Source organism: Engraulis encrasicolus, chromosome 2, assembly GCF_034702125.1.
Source record: "Engraulis encrasicolus isolate BLACKSEA-1 chromosome 2, IST_EnEncr_1.0, whole genome shotgun sequence".
Taxonomy (NCBI): domain Eukaryota; kingdom Metazoa; phylum Chordata; class Actinopteri; order Clupeiformes; family Engraulidae; genus Engraulis; species Engraulis encrasicolus.
The window spans coordinates 2,047,741-2,064,114 of record NC_085858.1 but is presented as its reverse complement, the minus strand read 5'-3'; positions in this window follow the sequence as shown (position 1 = coordinate 2,064,114).

Genomic DNA, 16,374 nt, shown 5'->3' with positions numbered 1-16,374 from the left:
AATTATGTCATGTTTTTATTTTAGTTGTTTGTAAAGTGATGGCTTGGTGCTTTTGGCTTTCCATGCTATTGTGGTATTGTGGTTGAGCTGTGCCTCTTGTCACTTTGATGTTAGAGTGCACGCCTTGTGTGCTGTGTCTGTTATTTGGTATTACAGTGCACCTACAGTACACCAGGGGTGGACAATTATATTGGCCCGAGGACTACATTGAGTGTAGAATACTGACCGTTGGGCTAGATGTCATGCCTGTGCCAATAATACTGTAATGTACACTGGCATAACTTAATTGGCTAATTCCACTCCTGTACATTGTAATAGGCTACTTACGTGACATTGATTAATCTCACACCTGCAAGACCCCTAGCTGTTTGAAAAATGTTAGCTTTGAGTATGGTACTTTGGATTTAAAAGTTGCTTGTGAAGGTTCTGTGGGCCAGATGAAATGTCTCTGCGGGCCGCATGAGTTTGCCCACCGCTAACATACACAGTACATTGTACAGTATTGTTTCAACACTGGGGTGCATCTCTCGAAACCATATTTGCTAACTACATTAGCTACTTTGTTGTTTACTGTACAATGCAATTTCCCCATTGACAACTAACCAAGTTGCTAACTGGCTAACAACTAGGCTTTTGAGAAATATACCCCTGGTTTGGTCCTAATCCCTAATTTTTTAATCAACAGATAAGTGTACTGTTTAATTTTGTATCTGTACCTAGTGCAGGCTTCTATTTGAAGCAGTACCTATTATGACTGGAATGAAGAAGAGCAGTAGAGGGGTTGAGGGGGACCTGAACCGGGCCAATGAATTCAACAACTTCTATAACCGCTTTGACCATCTAGCAGCGGGTGCTGCCCCCACCCCCTCTGCTGGTGCTGCCTTTGAGGGAGCCCTTTCACCCCCCATCCATATGTCCCCTGTCCCTCCATCTCCCTCCCCTCCAGGAGCCGTTTCTGTCACAGTGCCGGGGAACAGAGAGTCACATGATCATCACCCAGCATCTCCGCTCTCACAGCACCTTCCCTCTATAATCTCAGCAGACCAGGTTAGAGCAGGACTGAAGCGTCTTAACCCTAGGAAAGCTGCAGGTCCGGATAGGGTGTCACCACGACTGCTCAAGACCTGTGCTGCTGAATTGGGGGAGCCACTGGAATATATATTCAACCTGAGTCTACGTCTTGGTAAGGCACCAACTCCATGGAAAACTTCATGCCTTATCCCTGTCCCCAAAAAGCCACATCCAAAAGACATCAACGACTTTAGGCCAGTAGCCCTCACTTCACACATCATGAAGACGATGGAGAGGCTGCTGCTGAATACCCTAAGACCACAGGTGAACCATGCACAGGACCCCCTGCAGTTTGCATACCGGGAGAAGGTGGGAGTGGATGATGCCATCTCATACCTACTGCACAGGACACACTCTCATCTGGATAAAGGGAATAGCGCTGTGAGAGTCATGTTCTTTGACTTTTCCAGCGCTTTCAATACCATCGAACCCTCCAGACTGGGAGAGAAGCTCCTGCAGATGGGTGTGGATGCCCTCCTAGTCAACTGGATCACTGACTACCTTACAGAGCGGCCACAGTTTGTCAGACTCAAAGACTGCCTCTCAGACACTTTAATGTGCAGCACGGGAGCGCCCCAAGGTACTGTGCTCTCTCCTGTCCTTTTCACCTTGTATACCTCAGACTTTAGTTACAACACAGAGTCATGCCACATGCAGAAGTTCTCTGACGACACTGCAATTGTAGGTTGTATAAAGGAGGGGCAGGAGGGGGAGTACAGGAGTCTGGTGGAAGGCTTTGTGCATTGGTGCAAAATCAACCACCTTCAACTCAACACCACAAAGACCAAGGAGATGGTGGTGGATTTTCGGAGGTCCAAGCCAGCTCTGGAACCTGTCGCTATTGATGGTGTTGAGGTGGAGATTGTAAGCACATACAACAGTATCTGGGGGTATATCTGGACAACAAACTAGACTGGTCTGCCAATACAGATGCAGTATACAAAAAAGGACAGAGTCGGCTATACTTCCTGAGGAAACTACGATCATTCAATGTGTGCAACACACTCCTCACTATGTTCTATCAGTCTGCGGTTGCCAGTGTACTTTTTTATGCAGTGGTATGCTGGGGTGGAAGCATAAGGAAGAGAGATGTTGCGCGGCTTGACAGACTGGTGAGGAAAGCGGGCTCTGTTGTGGGAGAGGAGCTGGAGAACTTCACTTCATTGTCAGAAAGAAGATCTTTGAGCAAACTGCTCACCATCTTGGACAATAAGGCGCACCCACTCTACAACACAATCATCCAACAAAAGAGTGTGTTCAGCTGGAGGCTGAGAGCACTGAAATTCAGGACTGACAGACTGGGGAAATCATTTGTCCCTAGAGCCATGCAACTGTATAATTTGTCCATTAAGGACAAAGAGAAACTCCTGGACTTTTCTGCATGACCACCTTATTTATTTTTATCTACTTTTTTTTACTTTTTTATTTTCATATTCTTTTTATTCTTTTTATTTTTATTTTTACTTCTCTTTTTAATCTACAGAGCAAACTGGACAAAGAATTTCCCCTTGGGGATAAATAAAGTTTAATCTAATCTAATCTAATCTCTAATCTAATTATAGGCTATATGTTTGATGGTGTAACAGCTGTCCCTAGAGTAGGCTACTGTATGGTGTAGCAGCTGTCCCTCATGTAAGCTACTGTGTTGTGTAGCTGTACCTTATGTAGGCTATTTGAAGTTAAAGTACAGGTACTGCGCGCTTCATGTGGTCTACCTGTGCCTTTTGTACTATGCGATGTTACAGTACATCTCGTGTGGCATGCTGCTCCTGTTGTGTTCTGTGCTATGTGGTGCTAAAGTGCTTCTAATGTTGTGCGCTGCTCCTTTTGTGTTTTTGGTGTTACAGCAGGGATGGGCAACTGGCCACATCGGGCCACATCCGGCCCACCTCCTCACTCAGTGTGGCCCGTAGATAAAACATAATTTAAAAAATAATAATGACTAGATTTTATTTTTCAGTTGTAATTATACTGTACAGTTCTATTTCTTCCAAACAATATGGCCAGTCATTGAATAACCAACTGCACCTCGAATTCTGCGAGTTGCAGTCAGATCCATGGTCAGGTGGCCCTCCGATGGTGGCAATGAAAAAAACGTGTTCCTTCTCATCATAAAAGTTGCCCATCCCTGTGCTAGAGTCTTAAATAGTCCAAATGTGCTGTGGACTTTCGGTGATGAAACTAACTTCAGTTGCAAGCGGTGCATGCCTTATAAACACAATTGTTGTTGGTAAATCACAAAAAGTGACTGGCAGCAAGTTTATATTTGAGTTACGTATATATTTTTTGGTAGGCTATACTATGTAAATAATAAGCAATGTGATTTTAAAGCATTACACTGCTATATACTGCTGATATACAGGTACTGTACTGTATGTATGAATTGAGACCTGTCCCATAAATACCCCATGAATGAAACATGCTCTCACTACACCCAAAAAACATGCAGTCACTACATAACACCCAAAACCTGAAATACATTTACCCCACACCTGAAACATGCTGTCACTATGTACCCAAAATCTGAAACATATTTATCCCACACCTGAAACATGCTGTCACCTTATACCCAAAACCTGAAATACATTTACCCCACACCTGAAACATGCAGTAACCATACAACCAAAACCTGAAATACATTTAGGCTACCCCACACTTGAAATATATGTACCCAAAACCTGAAACATATTTATCCCACATCTGAAACATGCTGTCACTACATAACACCCAAAACCTGAAATACATTTACTCCACACCTGAAACATACCAATCCACTTCATTCATAGAAGTACCATGTGTAAAAAAGGGGTGCAACTTTGCGAGTCAGTGGCCAACATTTCTAAAAATAGCTAATTGAGGTCCTGCCATTGGTCTGCACAGGCGACCCAGATTCGATTATGGCCCAGGTCATTTGCCAACACCCCCCCCCCCCTCCCTTTCTCTCACCATTGGCTTCCTGTCCACCTTTCAAACTGTCCTATAATCAATGAAGTCGAAAAAGACCAAAACAAATCTAAAAAAAAAGCTCATCGAAACATTGTAAATATCCAGGAGCAAGGGCCATCACACTGCAAGAAGGGACAGTGTCATCATACCACTGCTGTACACATTCAGAGTGGCAAGACAATATGAAAAAGGCTTTGGATAACAAACAAGCCATGAACGCAATTTGGTTTGGTTTGGTTATTTGTAGCCACTAACGATCAATTTGTTCCTGGTCTTCTTAAAGGTGCACTGTATTTTTAGCAGTTTCTTTCCTGAATTCATGCTGCCCATTCACAAATCGACTCCAGGAATAGGTTAGATGAATACCTGAATAGGCCAACCTCTCCCACTCCTCCTGAAACAGTGTGTGTGTGTGTGTGTGTGTGTGTGTGTGTGTGTGTGTGTGTGTGTGTGTGTGTGTGTACGTGTGTATTATGCAAAAGAGTGCCTATGCGTTGCTTGCAAGTCATCAGGCTTATCCAAGAGAGACAAGGAGAGGGAGATAGAGGGAGTGTGTGTGTATGTGCCTGTGTGCATGTGTGAGTGCACGTGCTCGAGTGAGTGCGAGCATGCATGCATGCATACCAGTATACATTTGTGTGTGTGTGTGTGTACATTTGTGTGTGCCTGTGTGAGAGTGTGCGTGCGTGTGTGTGCATGCAGCTCATCCTCCGGCCTATATGCAAAAGAGAGTCTGATAGCATCAAAACCACTGAAACTTCAGGCCTGTGCTGTACACAGCTGAGAATAGACTCAGGATGATGCACACAGCAGAAACCCACAGCGAAGACTAAAATACCTAGAAGGTCTATCTTGAAAAATAGAATTCTATTACAGGATTCAACTATGAATTCAGCATCCCATAGCCTATGTGTCCAAATCTGCATCCAAGTCTCTCTCTCTCTCCCTCTCTCTCTCTCTCTCTCTCTCTCTCTCTCTGTCTCTCTCTCTCTCTCTCTCTCTCTCCATGTCTCTCTCTCTCTCTCTCTCTCACACACACACACACACACACACACACACACACACACACACACACACACACACACACACACACACACACACACACACACACACACACACACACACACACACACACATACATACACACTGTGACAATATATTCTCGTAGAACAAGTTATTGTAGAGATGTGAGTTATAAAAACATGTGGGCATATTATTTGCAGAAAATTATTGTTGCATGATGTTGTCCCATGTTATAAAAACATAGTTCTTGCCATAGCATAAGCCCAACCTACTATGTTTGCCGTGTTTGATGACATTTTTCAATATTGTTGAAGAGTTTTGTTGCAAAACGATGTATCCTTCATTTTTGACCTTTGGATTTTATGGGAATGACTGATTAGCAGTACTACCATCTATGTGTGATTCACATATTTTGAGAACATACTTTTTAAACCAATATGAAATGCATTTTGCAATGCAATGCAATGGACTGCGCAATACAAAGATGTCAATTTCCCAAAATGTTCCAAAATGGATAGATGTGCCGTTTTGCAACGAAGCTCTGATATTAAATAAGATGTCAGATAAGAATGAGTCAAAGGGACACAATATTCCTGACACAGAAATGAAACGAAACAAAACGAAGCAAAACAAAACAAAACAAAACAAATCAAAACAAAATCTATTCCGTAATCTGTTTTTGTATTTGTTTTCCACATATATTGCTGTATTTCCATATGGTGTGACACTGCTTCATCCATGCAAACGTAGTAAGGTGTATTTGTATTTCCCTGTGTAGATGGCTGCCATAAAGCAATCAGCCCAATGTGTTCAGATGGGCAGAGCGGAGTGGAGAACCTGCATGATGCCCATGCACAGTGCTCAAGGCAATACATTATATTCCAGGCAGGGAGATAAGGTCATAGGAGAGGACAAGATAAGTGAGACTATAAAACTGTAATAGCCATGTTCCTGTAATAACTGTTAGCTTTCTACTTTACATGGAACTACTTCTTGTTCATGTTCTTTTATCATGCTGGGGTGCATTTCTCGAAGCCATAGTTGCTAACTACGTCAGCTACTTTGTTGTTTGCAATGCAATTTCCCATTGACAACTACCCAAGTTGCTAACTGGTTAACAACTACGCTTTTGAGAAACCCACCCCTGTCTTGCTCATCACACTATGATTTGTGTGTGTGTGTGAGTGTGTGTGTGTGTGTGTGTGTGTGTGTGTGTGTGCGCATGTGTGTGTGAGTGCGCGCGCACATGTGCGTGTGCGTGTGTGCGTGCGTGTGGTGGACGGTAGGGTAACATAGTTGTAAGTACAATTGCAGTTATGCAATCGGAATTACATTATTGGGTGCGAGGACTATTCTTCCTCACACCCGGGCAGCAAAATATGTAGGGGTAATCCCAGTTACTTTGGACGTTAGAATATTCTTCCTCACGGCAAGGGCACAATACCAAATATGTAGGTAAACTAACATTTATGGGCTACGGGGAGGGGACTATTCTTTCTTTTTTTTTTCTTATCTTGCTTTATTTCTTCTCTTCCTCACACAACACACATCACGGCACCAAAAGAAGTAGGTTCAACTACAGTTAATGGTTACGGACGGTAAATGTAAAGGAAGTACGAGTAAATGTAATAAACTTACATATTAAATATACAATTCTATACAGTTCCAAATATTAATGTGTTATTACTATAATGGTGAGGAATAAGAGTATAAAGAAATGATGCATGAAGATTGTGTTTAAATCTCCTCACGCTGGGTATCAATAATGTGTAGGTTTGTACTTATGGAATCGAAAATTGCTAATTAAATAGATTGCATAAAACACCGGTTCATTCGACCGTCTCTTAAAATCATGGACCATTTATAGACTAATAATCTGAAGGGTATTTTGTGTGAATTCTTTTCTGGTTGCCTTCGTAGAAATTGTTCAAAATAAGACAAACAAAAACGGTTCAACTTCACCACAATGTACATTTATTGTAAAAGCATCATCCGGTCATAACACTTGATACAGCCAAGTGCGCTTGCATGGCATAAAACTTAGTGTAAAATATACAATATATACCCGGGTATGAGAGGATGCCGATGTGTGTGTGTGTGTGTGTGGTACAGCTTTATGCGAGAGAGAGAAAGAGAGAGAGGGGGGGGGGGGGGGCGCGCGCACGATAGAAGCCGCGCACATCTGCCACCCGGCTTGTGCGTGGGAAAGAGAGAGAGTGGAGAGCTGTATGTCTAATGAACTATGAGACGAAATGATTCTGCGCAGCGCTTACGCGCAGGGGACCGAAATATGAGAGACGAGGAGGGGCGTCGCTTTCGGCTTGATGAAAGCGCGGGAACCTATCTTCAAGATAGAATTCAATTCAAGCTAATCTGAGAATGCACTGTCCCTTGTGTCCTAAAGGCCTTTAACAGTATGTTGGGGGATGGGAAAAAAGAAGGGGAGGGCGCATGGCGGCGTCTTTTCCCGACAATAGCTAGCTTATACTCCTCGACTCATAAACTCATGGGGGTTTAAAAACACTGGTAACGTGTAAAATCTCTGTATCTCTGTGAGTGGGGTAATAATTTACATGTGGGTGCAAGTATGGCCTATGCAAAATTGCAACAAATGTAAACAAGAAATAAAATTAGTAATTATATAGCGTGTGTAGGCGTGGTGCTTATCTGTGGTGATAAGGGGAGAAAGAGAGAACGAAAAAAAAGAAGCCAGATAGAACAAATAACAAAAACGTACCCCAAAATAAACTAATATCCACACACAAGATCACCAATCAATCACACTCTAAAAACTAACCACAATCACACAAACACACACTCCAACAAGTGGTGGAAATTTAAAAAACAACATGACACAAAACTTCGAACTTCCTGTATTTAAAAAAACAACCAAAACACATAAAACCAAAGAAAGAACACAAACACAAATTCAAAATTAAACCCAAAGAAAACTGAAAACCAACAAAAAACAAAGAAACACAATCAAACACATTAATACAACAACTCCATACTCCTCAAGATATGTAAAATTCTAAAACCTCATTGTCAGTTCTAACCTTTCCTAACTGCTATCTTTGTTTTTTTCATTTGCCCAAACTCCAGTACACTAGCCCTCTGTGCGTTTACGTGATTACCCCACGACCCCACCCGCTACGCTTACGTCGTTTTCCTTTTTCCTTGTTATCCTTGGTAGGGAGAGAGACATCCTGTTAAAATCCTGCGATTCCTTTTAATGCCTTTTAATCTCTCCTTTAGAAATCCTTTAACTCTCGCGTAATCGTCTATTATCCTTTAATCTCCTCTCGGGCGATGGTGGGGGGTGTGTGGCGTTCTTTGCATTGTCTTTCCTTCGGTTCGTTTCCGTGGCGCACCACGAGGTTCCTTTGTTCTCCCAAGCTCTCAGCTCCCCTTAACGACGAAGGAAATATACTACGCAATATACTCACAATTTATACTGCAATACAATTAGAAAATATATCCATACAATATATCACACAAAAACAAACACGCTCATCCCTATTTAAAATGAAGATTAGAGTGTGAGTAGTGGTAACAATATATTGATTTGAAGGCATACGGATATTAACTATATACTTGATTCAATATATTATTTTAAAATATATGGCAGGGGGGCAAAACCAAAACTGGTATTCCCGTCCCACTAATCAGAGGCAGGAACAGGCCTCTGTATTTCTTGATGTTTTTAGTTCAGCAATCAAGCAAGCATACAAATCGACCTTTTGGCGCGACAGATTAATTGGACATTTACCTCGAGGACGATTTTAAAGGTCATTTAGGAAAGGTGGGCCCCCTATATGGTGGTGCCATATACGAATACATATAAATTGAGCAATAATACAGGACAAGGGGAGGGGGAACAGAGATAGATGAGAGGAGTGGAGGTCCCTGATGATTGAATCATCCCCTCAGGGAATCACTCCTCCACAGCTCAAAATCATCCTCAGCTAACTCAATCATCTCGAGGCCACATCACAAATCATCTCTCACATTCTCCTAACATAAATCATCTCACTCAAGCAGCGATACAATTCTCAAGCAGCTCACACAACATCTCATAAATCTGAACACAATCAACCCCACGAAGAATCACGATATGGACGCCGGATCACTAATCCACGGACCAGTCTCACTCAGCTCAGTCTCAACTCAGGCTATCTCTCCACAAAAATCATCTCAGTCAAGCAATCCTCAGCCTCTCATATCGAGCCCCGGTATGAGCGAGGGGGGCGGGGCGGGGCGGGACGCTGAACGGCTGTCGCGAGGGAGCTCGCGGGGGGGAGAGCCGAGGAGTGTAGTGAAGAACGGAACGTTCGTAGCTCGGTGGGTAGGGGACGGTAATGACGGGGGGAGGGTGTAACGGGGACGAGTGACGGACCGGTGACGTGACGGTGACGGGCGGCGGGACGGCGTGGCGGGAGGGAACCGGCGCCACCACCCGGCACGTAAGACGCCCGGGGGGAGGGGACGGACCGGGGGCGGGGGTGACGGCGCGCGTGAACTTGGGGACGGGTTAGGACTGAGCCGGGGGACGCGTGGACCTGACGGACGTGGGGCGGTAATGACGCGGGGGGGGGGTGGTGACTGAGCGGGTGACGACGTGGACGGGGACGTTACTGGGTATGGTGACGGGACGGGGGTGACGGTGAGGATCGTGCGGACGGTGTGACGGGGGGTGACGGACGAGTGACGCTGGGGACGTGTGACAACCGGGCCGGGGGCGAGCGGGGTCCGACGGGTAAGCCGGGGCGTCCTCCGGTCCACCGGGACCTGGTTCCATGGGCCGTCCGGGTTGTTGGGGGTCCCCGGTGCCCGTCATGGGCGCCGTCTGCCATCCCAGGTCCCGGACGGTCTCCAGAGGTCCTCAACTCAACCTCAAGCATGCACCGTGCAGCTTAAAGTGTTAGTGGGTGGGAGTGTGGCGAGAGAGAGGGAGCAGAGCGACACGCAGCGCGGTACGCCTCTGGCACTTTCGAGCTCGGGGGGCAGGCGAGGCCCCGGGGGTCCCACTCCCTTCGAGCGCCCGGTGGTCGAGCGCGGTACGCCGGGCCCAGCGGTCCGGGATTTTAGCTTCCACAAGTGCCAACCAACCGGCCACTAGCTCCCGAACTGACATATAAGCCCTAGTATAGCGAATTATAAAAAACGCTCCACCCTGGTCTCGCCGGACCCTGTCCGCCAGTCCACACAGTCCGGAAAGCGAACACATCACTGTCGCCGAGCGTAGCCAGACTTCCCCACCGGGCACCGTGACGCGCCAAACCACCCAGGCCGCCACGCGGTTAAGTTATACATAGTAATTAGTTAACGATAAATATGCGCAAGCAAATATAGTCTGAAACGTCTACAGTGGTTGATGTATCAAAAGTTTTAGCCCAGTAGTTTTATCCGAAGTTGGATGTTGTCATATTTTATCCTCCCTTTCCTTCCCCCAAGGACTAGAAATGACGTTATTTTTTTGATTTTCCCCTTTCTGTTTCCCGTTCCCTTCCCTCCCCTCCTTCCCTTCTTCTTTTTTCCTTTTTTCCTCCTTTTTTTTTTTTTTTTCTTCTCCCCTTCTCCCTTTTCCGCGCGCTAAACCCAAAGAAACAGAACAAGGGAGCCCTCCAAGCTATTTGTACTACTAGCGATCATTTTGCGTTGGTCGAAATGGTAGTGTAGTTCTCATTTACAGTAGGTCTGGTTCTACAAACATCTTGAAAACGTAAAACGTAATACTTGGGGTCCGATAATTAAATGGTTGTAGTGGGCCAATTTCAGTGAACCCCACTTATTTTGGCTTGTCAGAGAACTAGCAACATTCCCCCCCCCCCCCCCCCCCCTATCTGGCTAATACTCTGCTGAGGATACACAGCTGAGGCCCCAACGTCAGCCTAGAAAGAGCCAGGCCGCAGTTAATTAGCCGCCTAAGCTAACTCGGCTAACGCAAGGAAATCAAAGCAGCCAAGTGAAGTGCGACAAGATCTAAATGCACATTGCGCTAACTGTGCTTAAAAAAATGGGCACTTCATTAAAGTAATACGAGGCAATGTCCTGCATTAATTTATGGTAAAGACAAAGCTGTTGCTGGCTTGCGGTTTTTTCCCATTGTGGTAACAGTCATAGGTTTTTTTAGTAACGTTGCTCACGAACTAACTAGCACTGTGTACCGTTCTGTAGAGCTATTGTTAGAGGTTAATGACGAAGCCTTGACGTCAAATTGGTGAATTTCAAAAACGGTAGCCTACACGTCGTTTTCTTCAGCTACTCTGAGTTTGCTTTGCTCACAGCAATTCAATTGCATTTTCATGGAGATCATGTTGGTGTTCATTGTTTACACTTAAACGCATGCGCGAGTCATTTCTTGATTCATTTTTGCCGAAATTCATTCTCCAGCCAGTTACATGAGCATGAGTTTAAGTCTTCCTTGCGCTTCATCATCGTTCATAAAAGAGTGCCTTCGTGGCCAAGAACAGACGTGCAAACAGTTTAAATCGATGCTGGCTCATCGCGATTCTCAATGGTCTTCTTTGGGTCATATCCCTGTTGTCCGGGACGAGGAGACTCAGAGTTGGCCACTAATCCCACTACGACGCTCTGCGACTGTGCGCGCTAGAAATGCTGTATGTTCCACCAGTCTGATAACCGACCTACCGACCCCCCCCCCCCCCCCCCCCCCCCCCCCCCAGATTTAGCTCACAATTCTGACAATGATATGAATTGATTTTGAGCCCTTTGGTGGGTATCCCTAGTGCCATTTAAGGTTATAGTGTGTGAGTGAATGGTTAATTTTTCTGTTGCTCTTTTTAACTTTTTTTGTCATATGTTGCTGGAGAGGTAGCCAGCGATGGTCTGGAGGAAAAAATAGTCACATGGACTAGTGTGCAATCCAGTACTTGAAATGGTAAGCAATACTGTTGCCTTTACTATGCTCACTCCCCTGGTGAATCAAGCACTAAATTGGAATACATCTATCTGAACTTTGGGAGGCGGTTTCAGACTCCCTTGGTGGCAAATATAAATCCTTTTTCAAAAATCCTTTATACCTCATTCAATCAAGCTACTGAATAAACCGGGAATAAGAGAGATGAGTTACTAAATGGAACTCTGCAGCAAGTGTTGGTACTGCTGGTGGGATGGAAGCTAGGTAAAAGTTGGAGGGGGAATATGAAACATGAATGTATCCCTGTTTTATATTTTTATGTTAAATTATGGAATGGATGTAACCAGTATTATTGCAGGGTTAAGGTGGTTGGTTGTAGGCGGTGTGTGTTGTGTGTGTGTGTGGGGGGGGGGGGGGGGGTGTGACTGAGACTGATGGTCAGGGGCAGTGGGTTAGGACATCCAGATTTAGGAGTTTACTTGAGCTACATTATTAACTGCACATTGAATGTGTGAAACTTGCTGATGTAACATGTTACATTCAAGGGTTCATTGGGCTAAATATGGTTAAAATCATTGACCTGGGTTTACAAAGCTGGGCAATGTTGGGCACTTGTTTCAGACTATTGAAAGGAAGGAGTATGAGAATGTAACACAATGCTTAACATGAAAAATAAAACCCTTCATGAACCAACGGTGTATTTGGCCCCAAACTAGTGGCATACCCTTCAAGTTTCAACTGCACATTGGTCAAACACAATTTCAGCGTTCTGTGCACCTGTTCCATTTTTTCTAACAAGAAGTACACTTGTTACATTACATTTAGCTGACACTTTAATCCAGAGTGACTTGAAAGAGGTCATAGAGCATGAACTACTATTTGGCGGCAAATCACTGCTGAAAACCTGGGTCTGTGAAGGAGGGGAATGGACTTACTTTTCATTGTAGGTGGTGTGGTGTTTTATACTCCCTCTTACCCTCTGGCTTTTCACTTGCTATGTGGACTCTGTATGAGCATTGGTAGTCAGTCAAGAGACTAAATAAATGTTTCCCAAATCATTTACAGGACTTTGGTCCATATATTCTCGCTAGCTTAGCAACATTCTTCCTCTGAGGATATGTAAAACAAAACAAAAAATGAATAATAAGATATTTTACACACCCAGGTCAACAATTTTAAGTGTTACCCCTAAATAGTTGCCTGCCCTTTTAAAGATGCACCGTTTAGGATTGTTCCCAGATTAGTTATTGTGACTATGCTGCTCATTGAAACTACTACTACCTAATGTACTGCACAGCCATGGAGAAGATTAATCTTTCATGATTGAATGGTGTAATATTCCCAGCCATAGTGAATACTCTGTCTGAAATTGATGGTTATGGTAAGCATGTAAGCAGGTGGGGGTTGGGCGTGTCGAGCAATGTTGCCATCGAAACCCAAGTTTTTGTTTGTCCAGTTAAATAGTTGGCGTAAAGGGCAGAATGAATCCTCGTGCATTTCCTCCCGACAATTATATGTTCTCATATACTGTTTTATGGACATGCATGGCTCTGCTGTCAAGTGTTTACCTACAAGTACAATGTTGTAACATAAGTCCATGAAATAACTTTCATTTGAAACCTCTCCCACTTGCTACCGCTTCATGGGACAAAGTTCAGTTTTAGTTACAATCCAGTTCCACATATTCCAGGTGACCTGTTTTTACCTGTCCAATTCAGCCTGGTGATTCGATGGTGGAACGATCACATGGTTGAATTAGACAGGTAAAACAAGGCCATTTGGAATGTGTGGCCCTAGATTGTAACTGAAACTGAACTTTTTCCCATCACTACGTTTCATTAGCATATCTTTCAGCCGAGCCCAACTTTCCCGCCCGCTCTCCTCGCTTGTTTACGTCACCAGCCTCTGCTTCCTTGTCGCTTCCCAACGGAAAAAGAAATGGAACGTCTCGCCTGCACAATGGGTTAGAGAGTTAACATTCTTTTTACTTTACTTTTGCAGATGCTGTTGCTCAGGCACATCCAGGTGCGAGGATGGGGGAGATCCGGATGTCGCTAAATAAAAGAATCTGTGAACTGCTTCACCAAGAGAAAAAGAAGTCCATGGACAGGCCTATGAGCCCTCTTGTTGACCTTGAGTGACTGAGGCTGCGGGCGGTCTGCCCCTGAATTCACCTTCACTTTCACTTTTTTTTTTTTTTTTTTAAATATATCTGAAGGTGTGTGTGTGCGCGCGCGCGCGCGGGTGTGTGTGTGTGGGCGCGGGCACGCGTATGTGTTTGTGTGTGTGCGCGTGTGTGTGCACGCGTGCATGTGTGCCAGTGCTTTATGTGAGGTGTTTCGCTTACCGGCCACAGCCACAGTTTTTGTTCTGTTTTCTTTTTTTTTATTTTTTATTTTTTTTATTTTTTTATTTGGGTTTTTTTTTTTTTTAGAATATTTCTGCATTTACATTAAGTACAAATTACTGGCCAAAGTGGGAGACTGAAATTGTTACTGGCCACAGGCAAGTTTCACCAGCATTTGGCCTGTTGGCCGGTGTCGTTGTCAAGTCGTTTCCCTGCCTGTCTGCCCCTCTGTCTCTGCATGTGTGAGCGGTGGTGTTAAAGGGTCGGTTGGTTTCATGTTTTTAATAAACCAATGTCAACAGTTGAATGAATTGAATTGATGTTTGGTCTACTTCATAAATGCCTTGTATAAAGTACGTTACAGTATATTGTGTAGTGTAATGCAATACATAAGTCAATATATGATTTAATTAATAAGCCATATACTATGGGATATAATCCAATATATGCAACAGTATACTTTACAGTATAATGCAATACATTAATCAATATTTATCACCCAGTAAGCAGACGCAACGTCTTCTGATTGGCTGAGCAGGTGTCCTTTATTCCCCGGTAGCAGGACACCTATGATGTCATGCGGGCGTCCAAGTTGCTTCTTCTCTAACTTTCTGGCGAAGTGCCGTTACTAGTTCTATCGCATCTGGTTGTCTAGTCAAGACCCCGTTACTAATTCTATCGCATCTGGTTGTCAAGTCAAAAACCCAGTCGTCAATTCTATCGCATTTGGTTGTCAAGTCACCAACATTCTGCGCGCGTCCTTACATGCCTCTGATAGAGGCGCGTCTCACTAGATTAGGAAGTTAGGAAGTGGTGCCCATGGCAACGTACCAAGCGCAGTGGTGAATCTACTTTCTCACGAAGCCTTAGATCAACATATTAATGAATTAATACTTAAATGCTGGTAACCGGGTGATAAGCAGAATAGCGGCCTTCGAGATGTCCCGATATCAAGGGAAAATGGACTTGGCGAAGCGAACAGCCCTTCGGCTGCGCCGTCGGGCTGTTTAGAACGCTCCGCCTCGTCCATTATTTCCCTTGATATCGGGACACCTCGTCGTCCGCTATTCCATACATGATTCATCAATAAGCCATATATTATGGGGTATAATTCCATATATGCAGTAATATACTGTACAGTATAATGCAATACATTATTCAATATATGATTCATCAGTAAGCCATATATTATGGGGTATAATTCAATATATGCAGTAATATACTGTACAGTATAATGCAATACATAAATCAATATATGATTCATCAATAAGCCATATACTATGGGGTATAATTCAATATATGCAACAATATATTGTACAGTATAATACAATACATAAATCAATATATGATTTATCAATAAGTCATATACTATATGGGATATAATTCCATATATCCAACAATATATTTCACAGTATAATGCAATACATAAGTCAATATACGAAAACGGCAATAATGTCTATATTCTCGTATACCGCAAAATATATCACTTTATATTGTGCAATATACTGCTGTACAATATAAAATGATATATTGGCAAACAATATATTGTAGTATATTATAATATATTTTCATTTCATATATTCAAAAATATATTTTCCTTCCGTAAGGGCGGGTAGGCTACTGTCTGGGGTCCGAGCGATACCACGCGGTTCCGACGCGAGGCTGTGATATGTCCAAAAAGTCTTGCTTCGTTGAACAGGGAAAAGGAAAAGGGTATTTCGTTGTGTAGTCCGATTGTCTTTGCGGTGCCGTCCTGCGAAGGTTCAGTGGGAAAGGGGTGCACGCAGGTCCGCTCCACGCGTAGTAACTGTACCGGCTGTCCACTCTCTTGGGGAACAGACAATCAGGCTCAGCCGAGTCTCCGTGGACTCTAGGCGAGGTTCTTGATTTCGGCACCAGAAAAAAAAGATTAACAATTGTCCGTACAAAAGTTATCCTGCACGCGTGGGTTCCTCGTGGGTCCTGACTCACTGCTCTCCTAGCAGTGTCCGCAAAAGTCAAATGCAATACAAACGAAAAACCGGTTGAAGGAAGAAATATCGACTGTAGTGTTAACCTGGCCAAGATAACTTACAGTTTCAATAATTTCTAAAATAGACGTCTCTCC